The sequence below is a fragment of the Hibiscus syriacus genome, unplaced genomic scaffold, assembly GCF_006381635.1.
Source record: "Hibiscus syriacus cultivar Baekdansim isolate YM2019G1 unplaced genomic scaffold, ASM638163v2 tig00116997_pilon, whole genome shotgun sequence".
Classification (NCBI taxonomy): Eukaryota; Viridiplantae; Streptophyta; class Magnoliopsida; order Malvales; family Malvaceae; genus Hibiscus; species Hibiscus syriacus.
Window position 1 is genome coordinate 4,823,470 of NW_024063513.1, and position 21,792 is coordinate 4,845,261.

The 21,792-nt window shown below is 34.1% G+C and overlaps 1 pseudogene; it reads left to right on the forward strand.

Annotated features, from left to right (window-relative positions):
- Positions 1–14,604: 14,604 nt before the first annotated feature.
- On the forward strand, positions 14,605–21,590 carry LOC120194483 (annotated as a pseudogene).
- Positions 21,591–21,792: the final 202 nt, after the last annotated feature.

Below are 21,792 nucleotides of genomic sequence, written 5' to 3' on the forward strand. Positions count from 1 at the left end.
TACAACCTATTATAAGCGTCTTGTAACTCATCAAAAGAATAAGAATTTAATTCATTTGAGCTAGAAGATACCCCGGGCTCTTCAAGAGCCATTAAAGACACCACATTTGATGGTTCTTCTTTCTTATTTCCATGGATTTCCTCGAGCTTATTCCAAAGCTCCTTTGCATTCAAACAAGAAGAAACTTCTTCATAGATATCTATACCAAATGCACAAAACAACATGTGCATGGCCTTGGCATTTTGTTGAGCTTTCTTCCGTTCTTGGTCAATCCACTTCTTCTCCTTCTTCTTTGGAGAAGAGTATCCGCTCTCGATCATCTCCCATGCATCAAGATCATTGGCTTGGATAAATAACTTCATTAATTTCTTCCAATGACGATAGTTCGCTCCATTGAAGTATGGAGGCTTGTCGGTTGGTAGGGAGTCTTCCATGTGGAACGGCCGGAGGTGGAAGACATCTTCTCGGTTGTGTCAGGAATTGGTAGAGCTTCTTCGAGGATCTTCTCAAGGTGGTTAAACCTTCTTAACGAGTTAGGATATGATGCCAATTGTTGGGATTTTCGGAAGCTCGAATCGACAATCGGAACGATTTGCAAAAAGGGGTCGGAACGGTTTTATGTTTAGGGAGTAAGGAGATTGAAAGATAGAGAATTACACAATGATTTATAGTGGTTCGACTTTCTCAACCAAAGTCTACGTCCACTACCTTAGCTCATCACCAAGGATTTTCCAACAAATTCACTAATTTGTTCTTTCTTTTGAGGATAAAGAGTAACCTTACAAACCCCCTAGTTTTTCCGGGCTAAACTAGAACCTTTCCCTAGCTTTTACACGGGATTAGCTAGAACCTTTCCCCTTTACAAAAGGATAAGAAATGTAAACAAGAAAACCTCTCTAAGGTAGGTGTTTACAAGAATTAAGCCCACAAGAACAAAATATTTACAAGAGAAAGATGAAATAAGAATGAAAAACTCTTCTCTTGTGTTTGATTGCTTGGATGATTGTTCTCTCTCTTCTTCAAGTGTCCTTAGCTTGTATTTATAGGTTGGAATGTGTTTAATGTTGTATATAGCCGTTGGGGATGTTTTGGAACCGTTTGGGGATGATTTTTCTACTCAAAAAGGCTGCCCATAACATGGTGCATCGGTGCACTATCATGGTGCATCGATACCCCTTCATTAAATTCAAATAAACTAACTGTTATTAGTAGTTGCAGCCTTCGTGCATGGATGCACAGCAGGATGCATCGATGCACAGCCTTGATTCATCGATGCACAGAAAGATGCATCGATGCACTAATTGCATTCAGTGTTTGAGTGCATGGATGCACTGCATGGTGTATCGATGCACTAGTGCAGGTGTATGGATGCACTACAGGGGTGCATGGATGCACTTTGACACCCTTTAGCATTTTGGCTCAAATCCGAATTTAATGGACTTTGAATTATTTTTGAAACCTTTTAAAACTTTGAATAAATTCAATTAAGTCCAAAAACATTTTGTAAATTCAATTCAAGTCCAAAAACCGTTTTGCCTTAAATTGTTATATTAAAACATAGTTCAACAGTTTGGCCTTAGGTCGAGTTGTGTTTACCTGCCACCTTTGGTGGTGGCCATTGGGAGTGTTCGGCGTGAGTTGAGGAATAGATGAAAGGCAACGAGGATGAGGTCGTTTGGCCCGACTTAGGTGGCCTATTCGGCTCCCCATCTGTTTGGTCGTCGTGGTTCGACAGCCGGCGTGGCTGTGGAAGCTTCGGTATTGCCGACCACATGGTGAAGAAAGTGGCTGGAAGTTCACGTGTTTCTTGGGGGAAACATTATGGTTTAAGAAAAAAAGGGTAAATCACGCAAGTCCCCCTACTTTAAAGTTCTTTTACGTTTTGGTCATTTGCTTTAGGGAGTAATCACTTGTAAGTCCCTCTACTTCTTCCTTCTTTTATATTATGGTCACTGATCTACTCTGATTTTATTTATTCTTATTTTAGCCCCATATTTTGCTTTCTTTTAATTTGATCATTATTTTGCTATGTTATCTAATTGCATATTAATTACGAACTTTTATTTTATCACATATTAACCACTGACTTTTATTTTCTTGCTTTCTAACCATTATATATTTATTTATTTATTGTTTCTCTTATTACTCGACCTTATGGTGACCTGATCCGGGGTAAGATCCACATTATTATGGTTCGGACTTTGCTAACCACTAACGTTTTTATTTTATTTTTATATATTTATTTGCATTATTCAATTCGACCTTGAGGTGACCTGATTTGGGGTAAGATCCACATTATTAAGGTCCAAACTCTATTAACCACTAACAACTAACTTTTCTAACATATTAACATTCAAACTTTTGTTTTATTGTTCATACTAACATGCTGACTTTTTTATTTTTATTGTTTTTATTAACTTACTAACATTTATTTTATTGCACAAACTAACCCGTTAATTTTCTAACATTCGAATATTCAATGAGCTTGCGGTGACCCGCCCTGGGGGACGATCCGCATTATTTATGGTCCTGGTTAAACGATTAAAAACAACCCCTAACTTTTAAATTTATGCAATTTATTTCTTTTTTTATTTATTATTTTTCTCGCACTTTAAATTCTATTATTTTATTTTTCTGCACTTTAATTTTCTCGCATTTTATTTCAATCCCTTTTAATTTCCAGCATTTAATTTTCTGTATTTTCATTTAAACATCTTAACTTACACTTCATTTTATATTAGTCATTGATATTGCATGTGGTATATTTATTTCTAATGCCTGTACTTTTAACTATTTACGTTTCAACTTTATTTATTTATTTATTTATTTATACTCTTATTTGGTTGGTATTTTAATATTGGTTGTTTGTTTATAAAGTTTGCATGTTGGTGCCTTGTTTATGCTAGTAGGCTATTGATGTTTGACTCGTATTTTAGATTCGAAATCGAACTTGGTTATCTTTATTATTGCTACCCTTTTGTACACTTATCTATATTATTATTCAAATTTTATTTTCTTTATATAAATCATCATTTTTTATGTATAAAAAAGATAAATTTTGTTGTGAGGGAGAATTATTAAGGCATCTCCCGACTACAAGAGAAAGTGTCTTTCGATGATTTTTCGCACAAAAGGTTTTTTGTATTCGATAGTCTTCTTCATTTTTTTCTTTATCTCGTTCTATTTTTATTTTACCTTCTTTTTATTTTTGTTATAAAAAATATAATACAATGTCTTTTTGTGCGGGGAATCTATGGAAAAGCCTCCTAACTACAAAGGAAGTGTATTTTCGAGGATTGATCGCACAAAAAACATTATTTTATCCGAGCATTTCTAAAAATTTAATATAATACTATACTCTTTTAAACTATATCATCCATAAAATTAAAGTAACACTATTTTGTGAGGGAAATTCATGAAAAAGTCTCCTAACTATAAGGTGACGTTTGGTTCGCTGGAATGTTTATGAGGGAATTGAAATCTGTGAATGAATTGGAATCTGAATCTGAAACCTGTTTGGTTGGCAGGAAATTGAATTAGAATCCAATTCCGTATTATGTTTGGTTCGGAGACATGTCAGATGAATTTGATTTCAGTAATGTAAAATGATAGAATTGTCCTTCTTGTTTTTTTTTTCCAGAATTTTAGCTTGTTTTATAACTTACATGTAGTAATATATTATAAAAATTTAAAAAATATTAAATTTTCATTTTATTGATTGATTATTCATTTCAATAAATTATAAAAATAATACTAATAAACATCATAAGTTAAAAGCATCCCAATTAGGGATGGTCATGAGTCGGGTTTTTGGTCTACCCGACCCGACCCGAGAACAAGGGAACCTCCACCTGAGACCCGACACGACCAAAATAAAGTTTCACCGACCCGACCCGACCCGACCCGAATATATGAATTAGAAACCCTACCCGACCCGAAATAATAAAAAAATATTTTTATTCAATAAAAACAGTGACTTAATTGAAAATATATATATATATATATAGGGGTATTATTGTAATTATTCCTAAATATATAAGGTAAAATTATTTATGTTTTTCAGGTCGGGTCGTGTATTTTTCACCCTAAACCTGAACCCGAATATCACACTTCAAAAAAACCGACCCAACCCGAATATCACACTTAAAAAACCTGACCTGACCCGACCCGAACCCGATTTTTTTTTTAAAAAAATCCGACCGATCCTGAATTTTTTTTTTTTAAAAAATCCGACCCGAATACCAAAAGATTGATGAGGGTAGTATGGTCAAATTTCACATTCCCTCCTCTAAAGGATTTCGATTCCATCATGTTATGGATGTAATTTACTTTCACTCCCTCGATGGAATTGGATTCCAATTCCCCCTTTGAAAACTTGAACCAAACATGGGAAAGTGGTGTAATTGGATTCCAATTCCCCCTAATTCTATGGGATTCCAGCGAACCAAACGTCACCTAAAAGAATTGTATTTTCAAGGATTGTTTGTACAAAATGATGTGATTTCTCTTATAAAAACAATTGTATTTTTTGGGTAAATAAACAGTTTTATTCCATAAAAATATATTTGTGCCCTTTAATTTTTGTGCCCATTGCATTTATTATTTGTCATCATATTCTTATTTGGAAAAGCAACGTTGTTTTAATTTGAGAAAATTGACATCTTTTTAATAAATTCGAATGAATAAAATGATCGTAATTTAAATATATTTTCGAGTTTGTAATTTCCCAACATTTAAACATCATTTAATCGTTTAGGTACCAAACTTGGCCGTTGTGGGGGTGTTCACCCTTCCCCACACGTAATTGACTTCCGAACTCTTAAAATGAATTTTTGGTAAAACGCAGACCATTATTTTCGTCTTTTAATGATATTTATGAACTCATTAAAATGATGTTTTAGGTTTTCAACCTACCTAACTTAAAGGTTGGTGGCAACTCCAAAATCAAATTATTTTTTTCAATATTATATTTCATTGTCTTCTCCTAACGAATTAATTTTTTTAAAGTCTAACAGATTCCCGAGGGAGACTTTATGATAGCTTGGCGACTCTACTGGGACATAGAGAGTCATGCCATAAACGATTATACGTTGTTTTTATATTTGGGAATTACAAACTTAAATTGTATTTAATTTATTATCCTTTTATTTATTTTGAATTTCAACATATCATGCATTATTATATTTTTTTAATAATTGACTTTTGATTTTATTGGTCTTCAGAATTGAATAGGTTTTTGAGCTTGTAAAAATTTTGACTTCTGTCTTGTTTTTGAAGGTCTGTGAGTTTCTCCTCACACACAACACATGCATTTATATGTCATAAGCTTATTTATGAGCTTTGTCCCTTTTAAGTTGAGGTGAAAGCTTAGCCTATGTGAGATAATTTGTTTCTCCGTATGGGTTTTAGCAAGTAACCTTTGGGGTTCATATACCTTATGTCTACGTGAGATAAATTGTTTCTCCACATAGACACAAGGGAATGTATCCTCTCGAATTGAACTCGATCCTTACGAGTCTGTAATGGGTTAGGATTGAGGGTTTGACAGCTTAAGGAGACACCAACATGGACAATTGGAGTACCTTTTTTTCTTAGAACTAAATATCGCATATAATGAGCCCTAGTAACCCACTCCAATAAAATTCATGCCGAAACTCTGTCCGTTTTAGACATCCGAATAAGTGTACACAAAGGAGAAACGACACTAAGCCTCTCTTCTTTACTCGTATTATTTTACTTTCTGAATAAAGTATGTGAACTAGAAAAGTATGTGGTTATGTTTTATTTTCGAACAAAATATGGGGGTAGAAAGCATGTTTTAGGTAGGATTTAACCTAATAAGGGTAGAAAAACCTGTGGGAAGGTGTTGCAATTACCTTTCAATAATATTTGTTTGATATTTGAATTCTTTTATACTGACACATTTTCTATGTTTAATTGTTTATTGTTTGGCATTGCATGATCATCATAAATAAAAGAAATGTGTTGATTAAACAAGTAATCATCAGAGTACAAGAATGATCATTAAGATGGAAAAGAGTTTTTATAACAAGGAAGAACCTAATCCGGTTGTCCGAGTTTGGTATGAAAAAACACTTTCGTAGATTGATCTCTCTTGTAATGATGAAAACTCTTTTGGACGAATGAAACTCTTTTTAAGAATGATTACATTTTGAAATCGATACCTTTTGCTTTTATATTTTGCACTGTATTTAAACATTTTCACATGCATCATTCATGAAAACATGGGGATCAATTCATGGAGAATTCAATGGAAGTGACTTTAATCACGTAACATAATGAAAGTAAATCTCGAAAAATTGAAGGAAGAATTGCAAGAGAATTTACAGAGAATGCAAGGAGATGGGAAATTGGTTGGGTTTAATCAAGAAAAAGACAAAAAAAATGCCTCTTCATCCATGGAAACCTCTGAACGTGTGATGATACATGCTCCACAACTAACTATTCACTTGAGAAGTTTTCCAAAGGCTAAAAGAGTCAATATATCCTGAGGGCTACGATGTTAATGACATATGTAGCTATCACATAGGAAGTTCAGAGCATTCCACTAAGAACTATAAGCCAGTGAAGCGCAAAGTCTAGAATTTGATTGATTCAGGGGCATGGACATTCGAAGAATGATGGGGCATTCTAATGCTAATCAAGAAGAGATATTTGTATCTACCATGAAGCTTTTTGCAGTTGTATTAAGAGCATTGTTTTGTTTGAACTCCGTTTTTTTTCTATCTTTAATATTTGCTTAAATATTTTTTAAAATCTTTTAATGATTGAATTTAGACTACCTTCTAAGGTTGAATAATTGAACGAGTTTTAATCTTGTAGTTCTTTGAATATCGAATGGATTACATATTCTTTTAGTTCTTCAAGAATTATAGATTTTTGACATATGGCAAGATTAGACCTTTCATATCCCATCTGAACCAAAAATAAATCCTCCCGATTCTTTACCCAAAGTAATTCATGGTCACTACCAAAAGACTAAATTTTGGCATTACATCTCTTCGAGACTTTTAAATATTGCCTTTATCTTTTTTGAAACCCAAAAGATCATACCCTTACCTTTTGTTGAACCAATAAAGTCACACCATCATATTCTTAGAAACAAATCCGACATTTTTTCTACCAATAAAACCTAAAGGCATTGAGTACAAGATGTTCATTTGAACGTGAACCTTACTACGAGAAGAAACAATGTATGACATCTCGAATCAACTTCCTGAATATGAGCCTAAACAATTGAGACATGCTAAAAGAAAGAAACATAAAAAAAGAGGAAATTAATTCAAAATAATTCTATCATGCATTAATTACATTGTTTTCATGTGAATAAAATTAATCCTGAAAATCTATCCCTCTGAGGATACCTCTTCTGCAAGGAATTCTGTGTATGAAATGATGAACGACTTTCTTTCATTATCCCTTCACAAAAAGAGAAAATATATATCCCTTGTGTCCCTATTTGAGCCTGAATTATATTTTTTCCTGATTCAACCTTAACCAATGATCACTCTCCACACTGGGGGCAAAGTGAAGGAAATCTACTCGCATGAGTGAAGACCATCAATCCAGATAAGATACCGAAAGGTGAACCAAATGCAAAGTGCAAAGATCAAATCAAAGCAAAGAAAAAAATACAAAAACAAAGAAAAAGAAGACAAGAAGCACATGCAAAGAGTCCCTCGAGTCAAATGGCGCATCGAACTTAAAACTGTAAGATTGATCAAGTACAATCATTCCAGAATCAATTCACCAGAAGATCATAGAACATCAAGAAAATAAAAGACATACGAGCAGACTCAAATTGAGCAAGACAAGATTAAAGGCATCAGAATGAATTGATCATTGGTTCAATTACCCTTAAACACTTGTTTGGGCTAATTTATCCCTTTCTTTCATAACCGTGAACCATAGCCTACATTATGTACCGTAAAAGTCCCTTCTAATCATACGTGAATTTCTAAACAAAAGACTATCTTCAGATCTCATCCCACCCGTCAGATTAATCTTTTATTTACAAAAGGTATTCTAAAAGCATTAATGCATGATAGAGAAAATGACATAGGGGGTTCACGAAGTAAAATTTTGAATAACGTCCTGAAACTAAAGGAGGATTCGAGTTAAAAACCTGAAAAAGTGGCTCGAAAATAAAGATTGTGCAGTTGTTGTATAGGAGGCAATCTCACAATCCCTTGATAATGCATCGCACAACCCGAATGTGCTCATGTGAGTTGAGAGTCAGAGAACACTTCTAGTAGATAAGCACAGAAGCTACTCCATCAGATCAGTGAACATCAAAGAAATAAGAATGTCAAACCTTCGACCAAAGACAACAACCCGAGACATCTTATCATTTCCTTAACCCTATCTCAAAGTTAGCATTAATCTTGACACTTGTCAAATAACTGTAATTTTTTTAAGGATTAAAAATGTAATTAATTCTTTGATATCCAATGAACTCTGGTTTTATGATTTGTCTCAATTGTGAAACTTAGAAAAGGGTAATTTTTTTCAAAGTTTTTTATTAAACATTTTATAAAAAAATCTTTTAATTGATCTTTTTCCAATTTTGTAAATAAAAGAAAAAGGAAAACATTTTCAAATAAGACAATCTCTCTGGAGTATATCTCGGTAGTCGATGCGTGTCTCTCAGACACAATGCTCATGCTTAGAATCAGTTTTGGAACCATAAATGACAAGTGTTGGGGCATTTTTTAGAGCCCATGTCATCTAGAAATGATAAATTTTGGGGCTTTTTTGAAGGCTCGTATCTTTTAGGAAGATAATATCATTGAATTGAGCAGACATTTATGAGGCATAAAGGCATGAAGAATGAAAACAGTGAAGTAAGAAACTAGTAGAGCCAATCAAACAATGAGTTATCGTTAGCTTCTCAACACGATGTGATACAAATAACCACATTCGGCATTCAATTCAGAGATCCTCTATTCATGGAAAGTCAAGAGCCCAAAGAGCAAACACTACTATCTTATCGAAGAAGTTGAAGAAATGATTAGGGAAACCCAATCTGAACTTCCTGAAGCTCCATAGTTCTTCCTTTTTGTTTTACCTGATAAGAAAAATTCTTATCTTTATGAATCTTACCGAGTTCGGAATAGTGACACAGTGTATGGCTCCAACTAGGGTCAATGATCAATACCTTACGAATTTACTTTTAAAAATCAAGGCAGAGCTTGGAGAACTGAATTCGATGCTAGCAATGGAGCAAACACCTTCAATTCCAATTATTTCTAAGGGTCCAACTATCATCATTGGTATATATTTGTCTCATGGTTCTCCGGGGCAGTTTAATATTCCATCAATTGCTACGGTGGGTAGCGGTATTTGATTTTCCGTTACAAGATAATTGTGCGTACACAATCTCTGAAACTTGAAATGATAAGTTCTCTTTTCAAGCCATCAGGCAGGGATGATGTTAATATCATGAGGGAAGCTCTGTTCGATTTCTACACAAATTCAGGCAAAGGAAGCCAATTTTATCAGGGGAAAAATTTACTGGGGCAAGAAGAAATTAACATGAATCAAATTGCAAGGATACACGCTGGTGCAAACAAAACCCATACATCCGAATCAAGAATAGAAGAGAGACTGCTCATGCAACCATTCGCACACAGATCAAGAAAACATGCATCAACATAAAATACACATCACATGAATTCACACATTTGCATCATACATTCATTATCACATGCAATAAAAAAGGTTTTTTCCCTTCTAGTAAGGATGTTTTTATAATCTCTTTTGAGAAACTAGTTTCGTCTTTCTCAAGATTGTTCATCCAAAAACATCAATCTAGTCTTTCTTAAGATTGTTTTTTCCCTGAAATCCTTATTTCATTCTTAAAAGACATTTTTCTCCTCTCATGAGGACATCATCTAATTTTTCGCCCTCAAGGACATTTTCTCTTCTCATGAGGACAAATTCAAAATACCATTTTTATCAAGATAAAAATCAAATCAAATACATGAAATAAACTTCATCTTGACATTTATAAAAAACATTCAAGATAGTCAGTCATAAATGTATCATTTTTACATTGATCTTTTAGGAAATAAAAGTTTGGTGATGACTACATCCTCATCACGAAGGAACAATGTCATCCATAGATTGACATCCTGAAGTGAACGATCAGATCTTCCAAAGGCAACTAGATCTCCTCAACATGCAGGAGCAGACTGATCGTCACCTTAGAGATTGTTTCTCCCAAAACAATGTTTCTCGCTTGAGACAATTTCTCTTGAAAAACAAATCATTGAGATTGTTCTCTCGAAACAAATTTTGTCTCGCTTGAGACAGTTTTTCCCAAATTTTGAAATTGTTTCACTTGAAACAAATTGATCTCGCTTGAGATAGTTTTCCTAAAAACTAATTTAGTCTCGCTTAAGCCCTCAAACATAAAAATTGAAAATTGTTTACTTGAAACAAATTGATAACATTTGGCAACAATAACTAGCTCTCCTCAACACGAAGGAGTAATGTCATTTCCAAAGACAAATTATTTCCTAAAACGACTAGACTTCCTCAACACGAAGGAACAATGTCGTCCATCGACCAAATCTCTTCAACGCGTAGGAGCAACGTCAACCTCAGGCAATCAGACTTTCTCGTCACGTAAGAACTGTGTTATCTCTAAATCATCCCTAAAGACGGCTAGACGTCCTCAACAAAAAGGAACAATGTCGTCCACTGACCATATCTCCTCAATATGAAGGAGCATTGTCATCATCAGACAACCAGACTTCCTCAAAGCGAAGAAATCGTGTTGTCTCCAAATTTTCTTCTAAAACGGCTAGACTTGCTCAACACGAAAGAACAATGTCGTCCACTGACCATATCTCCTCAACGCGAAAGAGCAGCGTCATCCTCAGACAACCAAACTTCCTCAACGCAAAGGAATCATATTGTCTATAAATTATCCAAATTGGCTAGACTTCCTCAACGAGAAGGAGCAGCGTCATATGAAAGCGACCAGAACTCTTCAACATGGATGAGCATTGTCGTCTTTAGCACCAAATTATCTCTAGATTGACCTGACTTCCTCAACGAGAAAAAACATCGTCATCTTTAACAAACAATTTATCTGAAAGCGACTAGATCTTTTCAACACGGATGAATATAGTTGTCTTCAACACCAAATTATCTCCAGATTGACCTGATTTCCTCAACGAGAAGGAACATCGTCATCTTCAACAAACAATTTATCTGAAAGCAATCAGATTTCTTCAACATGGATGAGCAGTGTTGTCTTCAACACCAAGTTATATCCAGATTAACTTGAAGTCCTCAACATGAAGAAACAATGTCATCTCTGAATCCTCTATTTTTAGACAAAGAATTGGAGCAACAGATGTGGAGCGAACATCATAGCTAGACAAAATTAGGTCATTATTTGTCTTTGCTTCGTCATTGTTTACATAACAGACGAGCAAAGAGGGGCAACTGTAATACCCTAATTTTGTCCTAAAATAAAAGAATAAATAAAATTCAGGAACTAAGATCCAATTTACCTATTTGTAATAGTGGGGGCTTTAAAAGCAAAAAAAACAAGCAGAAACATGGACCCCCTTTTTTATTGTAAACCAGAAAGAAACAAAGCTCTCTCTTTCACATTTTGATATATAATTTATTTATTTATTTATTTATTTTACTCCATTTCTCTTGTTGTATGAGGTTCTTGTAAGGGGGTCGACGTCGGTTATGGAGCTTGGTTAAGCTCCGGCCGAGAGAGAAAAGAGTTGAAGAGAAAGGAGAGAGTTTGAGCTTTTTTGCCTCGGTTTAGAGCCCTCATCGGGTAGAGGCGAACGTCGTAGAAGGGTGTTAGGTTTGGACTTAGGCTGAGTTGTGTTTACCGGCCACCTTTGGTGGTGGCCATTGAGAGTGTTCGGCGTGAGTTGAGGAAGAGATGAAATGGAAAGAGGAGGGGGTCGTTTGGCCCGACTTAGGTGGCCTATTCGGCTCCCCATTGGTTCGGTCGTCGTGGTTCGACCGTCGGCGTGGTTATAGAGGCTTCGGTGCCTCCGATCATATGGAGAAGAAAGGGGCTGGGAGTTTACGTGTTTCCTGGGGGTAATTTGTGTTTTAGAGTTCATTTACATTTTGGTCATTTGCTTTAGGAGGTAATCACTCGTAAGTCCTTTACTTCTGCCTTGTTTTATATTGTGGTCACTGATCTACTTGATTTATTTATTCTAATTTAGCCCCTGTTTTGCTTTATTTTAATTTGATCATTATTATGATGTGTTATCTAATTGCATATTAATTACTAACTTTTATTTTGTTGCGTATTAACCACTAACTTTTATTTTCCTGCTTTCTAACCATTATTTATTTATTTATTGTTTCTCTTATTACTCGACCTTGTGGTGACCCGGTCCGGGGTAAGATCCATATTATTATGGTTCAGACTTTGCTAACTACTAAATTTTTTATTTATTTTATTTTATTTTTATATATTGTTTGCATATTCGATTCAATCTTGTGGTGACTCGATCTGGGGTCAGATCCATTATTATGGTTCGAACTTTGCTAACCACTAATTTTTTATTTTATTTTATTTTTATATATTTTTTGCATTATTAGATTCGTTATTGTGGTGACCCGATCTGGGATAAGATCTACATTATTATGGTTCAGACTCTGCTAACCATTAACATCTAACTTTTCTAACATACTAATATTCTAACTTTTATTTTATTGTTCATACTAACTTACTGACTTTTTTTATTTTTATTGTTCATATTAACTTACTAACATTTATTTTATTGCACAAACTAACCTATTAATTTTCTAACATTCGAATATTCAATGACTTGCGGTGACCCGCCCTGGGGACGATCTACATTATTATGTCCGAGTTAAACGGTAAAAACAACCCCGACTTTTAATTTATGCAATTATTTCTTTTTTATTTATTATTTTTCCACACTTTAAATTCCAGTATTTTTTTTCTGCACTTTAATTTTCTCGCATTTTATTCAGTCCCTTTAATTTACAACATTTAATTTTGTATTTTCATTTAAGCATCTAACTTACATTTCATTTTATTTTAGTCATTGATATTGCATTTGGTATATTTATTTCTAATGCCCATACTTTTAACTATTTACATTTCAACTTTATTTATTTATTTATACTCTTATTTGGTTGATATTTTAATCTTAGTTGTTTGTTTATAAAGTTTGCATGTTGGTGCCTTGTTTATGCTAGTAGGCTATTGATGTTTGACTCGTATTTTAGATTCGAAATCGAACTTGGTTATCTTTATTATTGTTACCCTTTTACGCACATATCTATATTATTATTCAAATTTTATTTTCTTTATATAAATCATCATTTTTTATGTGTAGAAAAGATAAATTTTGTTGTGAGGGAGATCTATGAAGAAATCTCCCGACTACAAGGGAAAGTGTCTTTCGATGATTTTTCGCACAAAAGGTTTTTCGTATTCGATAGTCTTCTTCAATTTTTTTACCTTATTTTTATTTTCTTTATCTCGTTCTATTTTTATTTTACCTTATTTTTATTTTTCATATAAAAAATATAATACAATGTCTTTTTTGTGAGGAGAATCTATGAAAAAGTCTCCTAACTATAAAGGAAATGTATTTCCGAGGATTGTTCGCACAAAAAAAGCATTCTTTTATCTGAGCATTTCTAAAAATTTAATATAATATTATACTATTTTAAACTATATCATCCATAAAATTAAAGAAACACCATTTTGTGAGGGGGAATCCATGAAAAAGTCTCCTAACTATAAGGAAGTGCATTTCAAAGATTGTTGTACAAAATGATGTGATTTCTCTATAAAAATAATTGTAATTTTTGGGGTAAATAAACAGTTTTATTCCTTTAAATATATTTGTGCTCTTTAAGTTTTGTGCCCATTGCATTTATTATTTACATCATATTATTTTGGGGAAAAGCAATGTTGTTTTAATTTGAGAAAATTGACATATTTTAAATAAATTCGAATAAATAAGGATCATATTTAAATATATTTTCGAGTTTGTAATTTCCTGTGATTTCTCTTATAAAAAATTGTAATTTTTTGGGGTAAATAAACAGTTTTATTCCTTTAAAATATATTTGTGCTCTTTAAGTTTTGTGCCCATTGCATTTATTATTTACCATCATATTCTTATTTGGAAAAGCAATGTTGTTTTAATTTGAGAAAATTGACATATTTTTAAATAAATTCGAATAAATATAAGGATCATTATTTAAATATATTTTCGAGTTTGTAATTTCCCAACATTTAAACATCATATAATCATTTAGGTACCAAACTTGGGTGTTATGGGGGTGTTCATCCTTCCCCAAACGTAATCGACTCCCAAACTCTTAAAAATGAATTTTTGATAAAACATAAACCATTCTTTTTGTCTTTTAATGATATTTCTGAACTCATTAAAATGATGTTTTATGTTTTCAACCTACCTAACTTTAAAATTGATGGCGCTCCAAAATCAAATTGTTTTTTTCAAAATTATATTTCACCGTCTTCCCTGAACGAATTAATTTTTTTTAAAGTCTAACGGATCCCCGAGAGAGACGTTATGACAGATGGCTAAAATTAATGTTGATGGTGCCATGAGGTTGGATGGCAGCGGGGGAGAGATTGGAGGGGTTCTTCGGGACTCGAATTGTAACTCTTACCTCTCGTTCTTGGTCCCAATTGCTGTTGGGTCTTCTTTGTTGGCGGATATTTTGTCAGTTGAGCACGCCGTCAAGTTGTTTATTGGGTCTAAATGGTTCCAAGTGTTCGATCTCATCATTGAAAGTGATTGCCAAACTCTTGTCGACTGGATTATACAACCGCAACCTGTTCCACTAGATTGGGTCTCTAAGATTGGTTTGGTTGCTGCGATAATTGTTCGGGAAAAGTTTGTTGTTCAACATGTCAGTAGGGAGTGTATCTGGTCGGTTGATCGCCTTGCCAAGTTAGCTTTAAAACTTTGATTCTTCGAGATTATAGGCTTTCGCGGATTTCTATGGTTTCTATGCTGTTTTTTGGTTTTACTTCGATTGTGTTAGCTAGAAAACCGATGTTTGCTCAAGTTTAGGGAAGGTGTTTGTTTTTTACTCTACTTTACCCTTGACTTTGGGCCCTCTTTTTTTCTCTACTTAGGTCAGAGACTTTTTAACAAAGGTCTTAGTCTCAGTTTTGTTTACTTTTGATTTTTGAATAAATCATCTTTTCAAAAAAGAAGATATCTGATGCATATTATGTTGTTTTGAACTTCTATGATTACGAGGTTTTATCTTTTGTGACAAACATGAGTATATATATATATATATATGAAGACCGGCTGTTTTCTGGCGTGCAATTTCCTTAGGCTGGCCAGTTTTGATTCTTTGGTTGCTTATTTTTGGTGTGTTGTGTATTGACTGGATGAGAATTTCATTGGTTGGTAGGGGCACCGTAGTGGTGTGCATGAGAATTTTTAAAATTATCGTTTCAAGAGTTTTTCAGGTTGGTTGTAATTGTATGAAATTACGTACTGTGATGGGATCTAGAATTGTCTTCGTGCGTCTTGATCATGATAATCCTTAGGTGTGTTGCAGTATATTGGGCAAGGTATTTGTAGTTTTTGATTTTTACTCTTGAGGGGCTTTGTAATTCACTTTCAAGTGGTATTTTTAGTATTATAAAATAATTGTTGTGCAAAAAATATTGTTACAAGTCATCCCTCCGTCTTTAACATGTTGTTGAAATTAAAAATATTAGTGTTTTAGGTTGTTTGTATTATAAGTGTTATATTTCAAGTTTTATTTGATGTTATGTTTTAAATTTGTTAATTATAAAAATTGTTATTCATATTATCTATATTTATATAAAAGAACAAGTAACATTAAATTTTAATTTAACGTGGTATTAAAACAAAATATTATAATGTATATACAAAATTCATAAAAATAATTTTATAATGATAATATTAACTCAATAAAAAATTACAATGTGTTTTTTATTAAAAATAAATTTTACAAAAATATTTTCAGTAAAAATTACCAAATATTAGAAAATAAATTATAGAACACTCCAACAAACAAATACTTCTTAAAATTTATTTTCAGAAATTATAATTTATTTTTTTAAAAATCAATTACAGTTAAATAACAACAACAACAAAACCCAATTCCCATATGTAATAGGGTAAAGGGGAGGTAGGATAGTAGGCTGCCCCCAACGCCAGGTTGAGAGTAACTTCAGTGGAAGACCTTCGGCAGTCAGAAAATCAAAAATATAGATAAAAATGCAATGCATGTATAAATAAATACATAAATATATAGTTGAACAGTATTCATATGTAGTCATTAATATTCTATGCGCGTCTTTAATAGGAAGTAATCCCCGCAAATAAAACCCTGTGAAAAAATATCTGCATATAGACAGTAACGTTAGACCCGGCTAAATTTAAAAGAGAAAACATAAAAAGAATAATACACAGAAGCCAACAATAACAAGCCCAATTCTAAACCTTCATAAATACCAATAATAAAAACATATAAAAAGTAAAAATCAGGAAATTACTACAAAAATATTAAAAGAAGATAAGAAAGAAACAGGGTATGTTTTGTATTTTTCATTTCTAATTTTTATTTGAGGATACTTTTTGCCCAAAAAAGCCCATAAACTTTGACCGGAAGAATGGATTAAGAAGTGAACATGCGCTTGGAGATTTCAAGAAAAACCTAGAAAACCGAATTTTAATTAAGAAAAGCGGCGAAGGAACCAAGAAGTAATCTTCATGTCAGAAAGAAAAGAGGAAAAAAAATTCCCCATATCCTTTTTTTTCGTTGTTTAAACTTGCTCTCTTCCACGACCCCTAGATCCTTTTTCCTACCATAAAACTCTTCAAGCTTAGGCTTACCTGTTTAAGATTTTCTTTTGTGTCTATCTTTTTTTTCTTTGGTTTTAAGTTGCATGCAGGATTAAGGTTTCTGTTTTTTTTTGGTATTTCAAAAAAAATCAGCGTTTAGAGGGCCTATGCTTCAAGCAATCGACTTTTGGTGATTTTAGGGTATGGGTCTGCTTCAAAACGGAGACATAGGGTTTGGCTTGAAAGATTAGATTTCTTTAACCATTTATTTTCTTTGTAGGATTTTGTTGGAGTGGGGTTTCTGATGGTGGCCCTGACGAACCCAACATAAAGGGCATTGATGCGTCGGTGGGTGGCTTGGTTTGGGTCCGACGCAGAACGGTCTTGGTGGCCGGGTCGGATTATGGGCCTTGACGAGCTCTCCGAGGTTTGTTTGGTTTCTCCAAGATGGTACCCCTGTTAAGCTTCTTGGTCGATGATGCAAGCGTGTGAGCCTATTTTTAAATCACTTAATCACTCTTTGGATTTCATTTAGATAGGTTTATTGTTTCCATTTCTATTGACGATTCATTGTAGTTGTTTTCTTCTATTTGCATGTATTTGTTTAGTAGTTTTGATAGTTTTTTAAAAAAAAATTTGTATTCTCTGTGTTCCTTAGTCTGCAATGTACTGAAAAGGGGGAAGCATTTACATGTATTACATATAAAAATTATATGGTTCCATTTTGAGGAGAAGATTGCAAGTTTGTGGTTTTGGCCTATACTTCGCGGCTAACGCTTCATCTCGGTATCTATGGTTTTTGTGGTAACATATGGTGTAAAGTGGAGTATTTGTATCAAATTGAAGTGCCTGCTTGTTCTTTTGGTGCATTATGCTGTTGTTTGTGCTTGTAGAGAACCTTTTAGCATTGTTGATTTTATGTAAGCCTGGTCTGCATTGTACTCTCTAAGAGACCTTTATAAATGTTGTAGTAGTGAATGGGCATTGGTGAATTTCTAAATCAGTTCAGTAGTTGAGTGTCTGTTCTGTCACACAGTAGTAGAGGTTGTAACCACCACTTGTCAGTTGTCACAATTTTCCTCTTTCAGCTTCCCTGTTATTTATCGATCTATTAGAAAAATAACATAATTAACCAATGTTTAATATATGACTGCAATTTTTTTCCTTTTTAGATAATGGCAAATTAGGTTGAAGGGTTTCTTTATATCCATCATTATCTTTAAACCTTGTTCAATGCTGTCTTTGCTTCTTCCAATTTCTACATGATTGATTCCTCTTCCATCAAATAAAAAGTTTCTCTAGAATGGTTCGTCTTTGAAGATTGAAAAATGTTGCTCCAATGACCGTTATCAAATGGAAAGAGATTACTGTGCTTGGAATGTTCTCACTACACAACTTGTTGATTAAATCTCCTTCATTTTTGGCTTAGGGACTGGTATAACCTTGAGAAGTCTAAGAGGGTGAAGGCCTTCCGTTGTGGAGAATATAACGAATGTATCGAGAAAGCAAAGGCTTCAGAAATTAATTCTAGCAAGAAAGCAGTGAAATATGCTCGAAGAGAAGATGCTATTCTTCATGCTCTGAGATTGAGAGTGCACGTTTAGGCAAGAATCATCTGATTATTTCTCTAGAAAAGATCATTCTAGTGGTGACAAGGGTAGTTCAGCTAGAGTATCACCCACCATGCACATTCTGGTAAAGAAAATGAGGATATGTCTGATGAAATGAGTGGATCTGAGGAAGATTCAGCTCCAGAATTATCACAGTCTGGCATATCCTTTGAAGAGCCTAATCATCTTAATGGTATGAAGGGGCACTCTAAGCTGATAAAGAGAAGGAAACCCCAAATGATTCTGGATGATGGATCACTCAGAATAAAGCGCATGAGAGGACTTGAGGATATTGGTATGGGTGTAGGATCAAAAAGAAAAGCCCAGGTTGCAGGTTCACTAGAGCTAGTTCAACAAGATAATGCTTCATTCTATGGACCAGATACTGGAAGTTGCCTGTCTAATAGAGGTCCCATAAACAGTAGCAGAAATCATTCATCATCAGTGAAAAGAAAGAGATCTCAAGTGGCCAGCATTCATGAATTCCTTAAAAGGAAAAACGCCGGCGACCACTAACCAAGGTTTTGGAGAGTACAGCTATTGTGTCAGTTCCAGTTGTTTGTGATGAACTTCAAAGCCCAAGAACTTCACTCCTTAGGGGACTTTCGACAGCAAGGTTTCTGGGACTGATTCCACAAAAGTGCACCTGCAGTAATTAACAACAGCCACAACAACAATAATAACAACTCGGATAGTACTGGAGTTTCATGTGAGAATGGTGTCTCCTTAAATGCATCTGAACAAGTTGCTGATGCTGATGCATCTCTAACAATAATAAGACAAAAGAAAATGAAATTTCCAGCTTACCAGAGTAGCTGAAAATGAATCTTCTAACAGGCTATTTGATGTGCCATTTGTTGGAGAAGATAAGCCATCTGCAGGTATCTGGATTAAACAATTATAAACTGTAGCATTCCTTGTTATCACTGCATTATTCTTATGCGCATAAACATACTCATCTGCTTGGTTTGTTGCAGCTGATGGGTAATCTAGATTGTTTTTAATTGTCTTGTTGCTGTTCACCATTTTCATCATATGTCTACATGATGCTGGTTTTGTGTCTCCTTTAAGATATTATCCCTGCATTAGCTTTTACCGGGCTTGTGGCGAGTTAGAGTTACCTTTGCCTTAATAAATATGTGATAAATATATATTATTTGTCGGGAACTACATAACTCATGTCTTGTGTTTTATGATTGTGTCTAATAATATTTATACTACATGGATACAGACACGTGCTTATTTCTGGTTGTGGTGATTGGGGCCAACGTTTGCCGAGGAGTAGTCTAGAGTTGTTCAGCAACTAAATTAGCTTAACTTCATTTGTTAGACTTTTTAGGGCTTCTAATTAGCCATAGCTAATGAACTGCATGTAATTTGTGAGTTTGTATGTGATAGTATATAAGTTAAACTCATATATTTATGCTCTCTCTCTATCAAAGGGCTGAACTCAAGACTGCATTAGCAATAAGGCCATAATTTGGACCTATAACTTGAATGATTCTGCTAGTTGTTCTTGTTGAAACACAATATGCCGGGAGATTAAGATGAATTTAGACCAAGTTCAATCACAATTTGATAAATCTGTTTCTTTCTGCTTCAACTACTATTCCATTTCCCCCCTTTTCATGTGATGATGTTGATATAAGTACGTTGTGTTATAATAGATTTTGAATTAGGAATTTAATTCTGATAATGTTTGAGTTTATGGATTTTTCTTGCGAAAGCTCCCGTAATTCCTTTACCTTTTACTCTCATGTCTTGTAGTAGAATTAATTTTTTTTTTACTATTGTTACTGATAAATCACTTGATTGTAGCAGATTTTTCTCCAATATTTGTATCTTGTTCAACTGAGACTCCCAAAGTTGGTGATTGGGAAGACAAGCTGGAATTGAGGGACATAATGAGTCTGGTTGTACCAAGTCAGTAGATGTTCATGCAACTAGTATTAACCAGAGGATGGAGAAAGGAAATGCTGAGTGGCAGTTAAAAGGAAAGAGGAAATCGAGACAAATAAGTAAAAACCAAAAACATGACTCGAGAAAATATCTTGATGCAGATGATGAATCAAATGCTTATTAGCAGGTATAGAGTTCTTGGATGGATTTCTCGGGGTTCTGATCAGAAAGTTGATTGTCATGGAGTTGGTGGGTCAGATTCTTCATACTCTTGCACCTTGCAACCCAATTCCAAGTCAGTTATTGAAGAGCAGCTTGATGGTTGGCAGGAAGGGAAGTCTCAGGAGCCTCTTGTGGGGGGACCAACAGAGGAAGCAAAAGCACTTACTGATGGTTTTCTGACCCCTCAAAGGTCACTTCCATACTGTCCGTCACGCTATATGGTTCACTCCAGATATCAGATGACTGGTATTCCTAGAGAAACTTGCTCTGCTGATTCGTCATTATACGATGTTAATATTGAGGTGAAAGCTAACTATCGGCCACAGCATGTTCCCCTAGTTTCCCTTGTTAGTAAGCTGGATGGAAAAGCCATAATTGGTCACCCTGTAACAGTTGTTGAGGTTTTGAGTGATGATTACCATGTCAATCTTACTTGTGAAGCCTCTACAAAGGGCACAGAAAAGTCTGAAATTGGTCATTTAGTAAGGCGAAATGCAGGTGGTGGACGAGTCCCTAGGAAGCATATGAAATTGCAAGCGCAATTCCCACCCCGTAAATCAGCAAAAGCAAGGAAATCTAAGAAATGTGGACTATTGTCTAAGAAGACTCGGAAATTGTCCTCATTGACTGGTCAGAAGATAGGTGTGGGTGGCCGGAAACTGGTAGCAGAGAAGCCCAAGGAGGTGGTTATAGCTTGTGTTCCACTTAAGTTAGTATTCAGTAGGATAAATGAAGCAGTAAAGTGCTCCACACTGTCAACACACCTTTATCTTCCGGCAATCCATGAATAGGTGATCCCATTGTACAATTGAAAATCATATTGGATTGTTATAGAAAAAGAAAACTGGTAGGGGTCATTGTATATATGAAAATGTTTACATGAGTTGGGGTTGTAAAGGAGGCAATATCCCTGACCTGATACTGTTTCTTTCTTTAATTTTATTTCATAAATTTCAGGTTGAAGGGGCGACTTAACATAGATTTTTGTTTGTTTTACTTTGTACCTTCATTTTTCTTTGCGGTGATGTATTACCAAAGCCTCTTTTTTTTTTCAAAAAAATAATTAGATAACTGATATTTTATATTTAAAATGTTATTAAATTTCTATTGTGTTTATATTTGTGTGATTGACCATAATCAAATCTTTTAATTTTGCAATTCAATAGCTTGGCTCCAATTACAAGTCTTTTTATGGATAT